Below are 7,147 nucleotides of genomic sequence, written 5' to 3'. Positions count from 1 at the left end.
AGAGACAAAATTTTCAAGATGGCTGCGTGCTAGTTTTTCTGGCGCATTAGGTGAATAGGTAAAATGTGGAGGTTGTTATCAGATCTCTGTTAAAAGTCGTGTTTGAGTTATTTCTGATGCAGTGGAGTGTCACTGTGGCTGCTCAAGTCTCTATGGTTACATAATCGTCCTAAATAACACTTTTTAAAGAAGCAAAACGCTATTTGTAAGTTACGATCAATTGTAACACATTTGCTTTTATGTTGACACCATAAACTGTGCACTAATGGTCTTAATAATTTGTGTTTTGCTGGACCAAATATTTTCCCAATCTGAGAAGCCATCTGCGTCCTGAGGAGATGCTCCATCATTACTCCCAGTGGCTGGAATTCGAGGTGGAAGTGACGCTTCTTTTATACTAGTAATTTTAATGTATTTGTTTTATATATATATATATATATATATATATATATATATATATGCTGTATTTGCTGAATATATATCACCCTTTACTGTTTCTAAATTCAAAATAAAAGCATTTTAAAAAGCCATTCCCCATCCGTTTCCGCCGGAGGTGCAGAATACGCCAAAACCCCAAAGAAGAAAAATAAGTTTCCGCCGGAACGCAGAGCTCCGTGCAATTGGAGTTGCTTGATGTCAGTCAAGAGCAGCTTTGCCTCCACCTCTGCTGCTTCTCTTCTCTGCTGCACTTGACGACCATATCGGCCGTCAGGGAACGAAAATGCCAAAGGGATGAAGGGATCTACGGCCTTGTATATATACACAATATAAAACGTCTACTATTTCGTCGACGTGCAGTTTGCTTCTCGATTATCGTAGAAATATGAGCTCAAACGTCTCCTGTCGGTGTGTTTTATCCACAGTTGTCTCGAGCCTCGGGAAAATGTACCCGGCTGTTCCTCATCGCAATTTTTTCTCGAACAAAAGAAGACATCCGAAAAAACACTAAAAGAGCACGACAGAAGGATCGGTGAGTTTATCGCTCCATGTGTTGTAAATGCGCATTGATTATGTCATGTTATCGCGCATGTTTCGATGTCTTTTTAAGTAGTATTGCTGTCAGTCTGCCCCCTTTTCTAAGATCCTGGGCCGATTTAACTATAGCAGCCTGTAGAAATGCATTGATATATTTTAAATGACGTAAAGTGAGTGGTTCAGCCCAGACTTTGATTTATAATCCACATGTGATTCATGCACAACAGTAGTTATTTACAGTAGGTAACGTGTTGAGAGGTCTGAATCGTTGCACTCGATTGATCCTGAAGTATTCAGATAAATACCGCTATTTTCATAATGGCAAAGGCCTAGACTGTTTATCACCAAAGTTTTATGCATGTCAGTAAATAAATCATGGCCCTTTAATTACTTTAACAGGCCTACTTTTAAGCACATGGCAAGTAAATATAATTTGTGTATCTGAGATGCATTGCCCAGCTGCAAATTAATTATTGCAATTAATAAAATAAAATAATGAATAAAATGACCAATAAGGTGTTTGTTTGTTGCAACTGGTTTAGATTAGTAGCTCTATGCCCATGCCAATCCTTAACTGTCCTTTAAATTACATTACAATTAAAGAGGCAGACATTTGTGTGGTTAAGGTCATTTTTGGACATACATGAAACCATTAATGCAAATTTAATTTTGCATCATAAATTGAACACTAATACACCATAGTAGACAATGCACACAAACATTCATTAATGTGTTGTGTAGCCATCAGACCTCAAAGTGCTTCGTCAGGCTGGATGTTCAAGCAAAAAAGTGCATTGATCCAAATGTTATCAAGTTGGAAATATGACTCAATATATCCATATGTCCTAAAAAGGCAGTTTTGGGGCATTGTTGCATCAGATATACAGTGGTATAACCACAGTAGGGGCATAAAACCCCCTCAATACCACAGCTTTACAGTTTTGTCTAGTATTCCAGGTGCTTTTTCCCAAAATGTGTGCTTTGTGTAGCATAAGGAGAATGCCTGGGAACATTTTCTATTTCTGACTTACAGATCATGTACTTTATGACAATTTTCATTCTGGAAATAAATGAGCTTTTTAAATGTAATCTGCTTGCTCAGAGTATCACTGATACGGTCTCATGGCACGCAGGACAATTAGAAAATGGGAAGAGTCTTGTAAACGCCTGCTGGCATATTTCCATGTGCAGGGATTAAGGCCTGCCCAGATATTTTAGTTGTCCTGAGCAGGGCTTAGACATTGCAAAGGACTTTTCCTAGAAAGCTACATCAGTACACAAAGTACATCTCCAAGTTTACCAGGTGTAGCTTCCAATCAACCAAGTTACATGGTTCAAATGACTCTGTGCAGGCCCAGTCAGCAAAATATCACCATACTAATGAAGGTGATTTTTTTAAAGAAATTTGAGTCTCCCTTAAAAGTTGTATTGTATTACATAATGCTGCTTAGCTTGATATTAAATCAGCAGTGTACAATTTCTTCATGTATTCGTTTCTTGGATCATAATTATGTGGTCACTTATATTCATTATGGCTCTAGCTCATTTTGTTCCTAGCAGGAACTTCATAGAGCACCTAAAGTTAGTATAACACACAAGTGCAGTGGCTCTGGTACTCTTATCTTTGTGCAAGGAAGTTCAACCCACCCTCACTGTCTGCCATCCCAAGCATGGATGTTATCAGCTGTCAGTAGACTCTACCAATTAGTGTATTTACTCGTATGCTACTGTTAATATTGCGTATTTAATGCTGTTTCTGATATCGTCAGAGAAGGGTATGGTGTGGTGATGTATAACATGTATACATCTGGTTGCCACATTTACTGATACAACATACTGATGGTAGTGACTCTGTTTCAGTCACATGTGGGGCACAGACTTGTATCAACTTAACTCAAGCATAGTGGAGATCGAGACATTTAAAGGGGTATTTCACACAAAAATTAAAATTCTGTCATAATTTACCCACCCTCAAGTTTTCCAAAGACTTTTTTTTAACTTTATATATATATATATTACGTGGAACACAAAATGAGATGTAAGGCAGAATAACAGCCTCTTTACATTACCAGGTATAAAACTAACATACAGCTGAATATCTCCTTTTGTGTTCCATGGAGGAAACAGAGTAATTTGGTTTGGAACAACACAAGGCGGAAGTACTATACATGATGACGGAATTTACATTTTTAGGTGAACTTACCATTTAACAGGCATAGCTTTAAGTTTATGGGTCTGTTCCAAAACGTAACGAGCAGCATCGTAGCTGAAATGGAGGCTCATAAGAGAGCGACTGGCCATAGGGAGAACCGTGGGGGCGGCCTCGAAACGGAGCCGAATGGGCTGCGATAAGCTGAAACGGGCTGCCGTGTTATGCCGAACGGGCCACGACTGTGAAGAGTGAAGAGGGCCGCAAAACGGCACTGCGATATGCCGAAGGGGGCCACGATATGCAGAAAAGGACAGCGACATCTCAGAAAAACTGAGTTTTAGTTAGTGACTGTAGATTTGTGTGTGTGTGTCCCGAATGAGAACGAAGCAGACTGGTGTGTGCTCTGTATGGCTTCCTCCTCTGGCGCTTGGGTGCTAGAGATGTCTGGTGTAGAACTTGGCTGCAGTATCATGTGAAGGGGGGTGAGACCTGGAGGGACAGAGGGGGCTGGGCCCACGCTACCAGGAAGCAGAAGCAAGGCTTTTTAGCGTTCTTGGTAGCAGAAACCCTAGCTGAGCAGAGAATAGCATAGTATTTAACTGGCAAGTTTTTTGTGATTTAGTGCCAGGAGTCATTCGCAGACAGTTCTGTTCTAGTCAACAGAAGAACAAGGGGGCTAGAAGAACAGATGGGTGCTTGCTAGCAACCATCAAGATCCACTAATGTGCTTTAACTGTTTAAGCAGAAACGGAGATATGGAGTGTTTAGTAAGCTGCCGGGTTAGGAGGGTAAGGATTTGAGCGTTGAGTCCAGTGAAATCGGTTTTATTTATTTTTTTTTAATTTAGTTTTATTTATTCTGAATTCTGTGTTTTAAAGTTTAATTACAGTTTATCATCAAAAGTGTATCAAGTCAAATGAATTCATAAAACTTTAATCAAATAAAAACTGAAAGCACAAAAACAAAAATACCTGTACGGTCCAGAAATGAGAAATGTAACTGGTGTTTCATGAGGATGATATGAAATAGACTTTTTTGAATATTCATCTTCACCCTGCAGCTAAACAGCTCTGATAATAATAGCCTAATAGCCATAGTGATTTTACTTCTTTTCATATCAAACGCCATTATCATGTCGAATTAATGATTACGTTTTGATACCTAATTAAATCTATACTTACATTTTGGATTTTGAGCTGCTTGTGATTTCCAGACACATGTATAACTGGGATTTTTACGTTTCATTTGGCGCTTCATCTCTAAAGGCGAATTAATGAGAGAAAATGTGCTTTTTACAGTGGGAATAAAACTTGCGCTCTGTCCCTTTACGAGAGCACATACATATTAAACAGTCTACGCTGCATGGAGAGAGATGATGATGAGACATATGAATGGAGAGACATGGATTTTCAGTCCTATAGAAAGAAACTGTTGATTTTTTTTTTTGTGTTCCAATGTGTGGATTACTGCTTTTCACCAGCGAAAAACGTGGGTATTTCGCTCACTGTGAACACTGAATGTGCGGGAATACTTAAAATGTTGCTCAAGATGTGCAATCCCGCTGCGAAATTCATTAAGTGGAGTTTTTTTTCCTTCTATTTTCTACACATTGGTAATAGCTGCTGCTAAGACACTTGGAAAAGAGCGAGGACAGTGCTAGGAGAGTGCGCTCGGTGTCTGCATGTGACTGTGCCTTGGCGCGTCCAGCATATTATGGGCTCGCGCATCTTTGCGAGCTAAATAGAATCGCGCTCGCTCCTCGGTTAGAATACTTGGTTCTCTTAATGTAATTGTTGTGCTCTCTCACTTGTTTTCTTGCACTAATGTTATAAATGCAGCACTGACCCGATCGGGCAAGTGACAGTTCTCTCACACTGGCCCCGGGCCATCGGGCAGTCCTTATTGTCGAGCCCTGTAAAGTGATGTAATCTGTGTATAATGGAATTAATGGAACGTTCCAGGTTCAATACAAGTTAAGCGCAATCAACAGCACTTGTACTATAATGTTGATTTCCATTTTTTTGTGGAAATCAGCCTTGTATAACAAAAGTCTGTTGATTTATTATTGTTGATTATTTTGTCCGCCCTTTATTTAAAAAAAAAAAAAGAAAAAAAAGGAAAGAATTATGTTTACAATAAGTAGAGGTAAACCAAAATGTTTTTTTCTAATGGCAGATGCAGATGCTGATATCCAGAGAGCAAGGTGGCCAATAGTCCGATATAATGCAGATATATCACACAATTAAATATAATAGTAAATGACATAAATTATATTAAACATTTATGAACTTTTATTTAGCTTTATATTTACTCAAACTTTTACACAACTTTAACTTTGTAAAAATAATAATAAAACAAATCTTTAAAAAAATACGATTTTTTGTGTTTTAGATAGATTGCAGTTTCTCCTGGTTTCTGTTTATTCTTCCCATTTTAGTAATTGTTTGCACATAAAGAAATTGTAATAGATTAGGAATAAGGAAATGACAGCAGTGCACATGGTAGTCCAGCAACCATGTACGGCATGTGCACATTAGTAATCGCATCTTCTCACAAAAAGACAAGAGTGAAACTAATTGTATACGCAGTGCACAGTGAACGTCATTTACTTATAGCACACCAGAAGCACTTTTATTTTCAAGTTGCTCTATTGCTCTCTTGCTGATCCATCAAGCGCAGCAGTCTACTGACTGCTTCGTTTACTCGGCCCGCTTGGGTTGCCTGCTTGGAGTCTCACGGACTGATCGTCATGCAACATTCATGAGTCAGAGGGACACAGTTTTTATCCAGGCTATTATAAAATGCACTTAAGAGGAATATACACTCACTAAGCACTTTATTAGGAACACTATTGTCCTAATAAAGTGCCCGGCCTTCTGTGGTTCTGTGGTCTTCTGCTGTTGTAGCACATCCGCCTCAAGGTTCGATGTGTTGTGCACTCTGAGGCACTATCTGCTCACTACAATTGCACAGAGTGGTTATCGGAGTTAACGTAGCCTTTCTGTCAGCTCGAACCAGTCTGGTCTAGGGCTGCCCCCTAATAGTTGACCAAACGATAGTCGATGACAAAAAAAAAAACTCCACAGGAAACCATCGAACACAGGTATTACCGCTGGTTGGACGCTAGGTGGTATTATGGGGTAATGTTCGTTAAGCAGGGTTAGGGTTAAGCCTACACAATAAAGTAAGACACCTTGATTTAAAACTTGGAACTTTATTTTTTTATATATTTTAAATTGGAAAAAATTAAGTGCATTCAAAATGTGTGTTTGCATAAAAAAATGTGTGTTTTCATAAAAAAACTTTATGAAAGATGGCTTTACAACAGTTGTGAAGGACAACATCTCTCTGGCAAAGAACCTACTTCATCTGTGCATTCTCTACCCGTCGGGTATTTCGTTGTCCGGGAAAATACATGCTGTGTGAATAAATTTGTTTTGTTCCCTTCTTCACGATTATATATATATATATAATATATATATATATATATATATATATACTTTGCAATATCCAATTGCATCGGCAACCCCCGTGCTGAGGGATCGTGAATATTCTTGCTTTAGTGATTTTGCATTGAAAATTTATTTATTTAAAAAACGAAAAACAAATTGCACTCCAAACGAAACGAAAAAGCAATTAAAATAAGTATCCGTACACAATCCTTACACAAATGAAGACATAAAAACAATTTTAAATGTCAAAATAATAATTGTGATGATGATAATCACTGAAATATAAATCATGGTTTGAGGTAAACGTGTTTTTGTATTATTTTATGTTTTAATCACAGGTCTATAGGCTGCAGAGTTGTGGTCACAATGAACTGCTCTGTGGAAATAAAGCGAACTGAACTCAAAGTACCTCCTGAGCTGAAATAGTCTGAGGTCATTTGCAGCACTCATAGACGATACTGTTCTTGCAAAAAAAAAAATAATTCAGAAGACAGAAACAAAGAAAGAGTGAGAACATTTTACATGCGCGTGTTCCACGAGACTGCACGGCTCTGTACAAATAGCAGCC

The 7,147-nt window shown here is 38.3% G+C and overlaps 1 protein-coding gene across 1 annotated transcript in view; it reads left to right on the top strand.

Moving 5' to 3' along the window:
- The first annotated feature begins 620 nt into the window (after positions 1–620).
- Positions 621–7,147, top strand: part of LOC127423421 (suppressor of cytokine signaling 5-like) — a 30,104-nt gene continuing 23,577 nt past the window's right edge. Inside the window, exon 1 of the mRNA XM_051667702.1 lies at positions 621–970. The gene's annotated coding sequence lies outside the window, so the exon portion shown is untranslated. The remainder of the gene's footprint in view (positions 971–7,147) is intronic.

This window comes from Myxocyprinus asiaticus, chromosome 32, assembly GCF_019703515.2.
Source record: "Myxocyprinus asiaticus isolate MX2 ecotype Aquarium Trade chromosome 32, UBuf_Myxa_2, whole genome shotgun sequence".
Taxonomy (NCBI): Eukaryota; Metazoa; Chordata; class Actinopteri; order Cypriniformes; family Catostomidae; genus Myxocyprinus; species Myxocyprinus asiaticus.
Note: the sequence above shows the minus strand (reverse complement) of the source record. Positions and strands in the feature narration are given on the sequence as shown.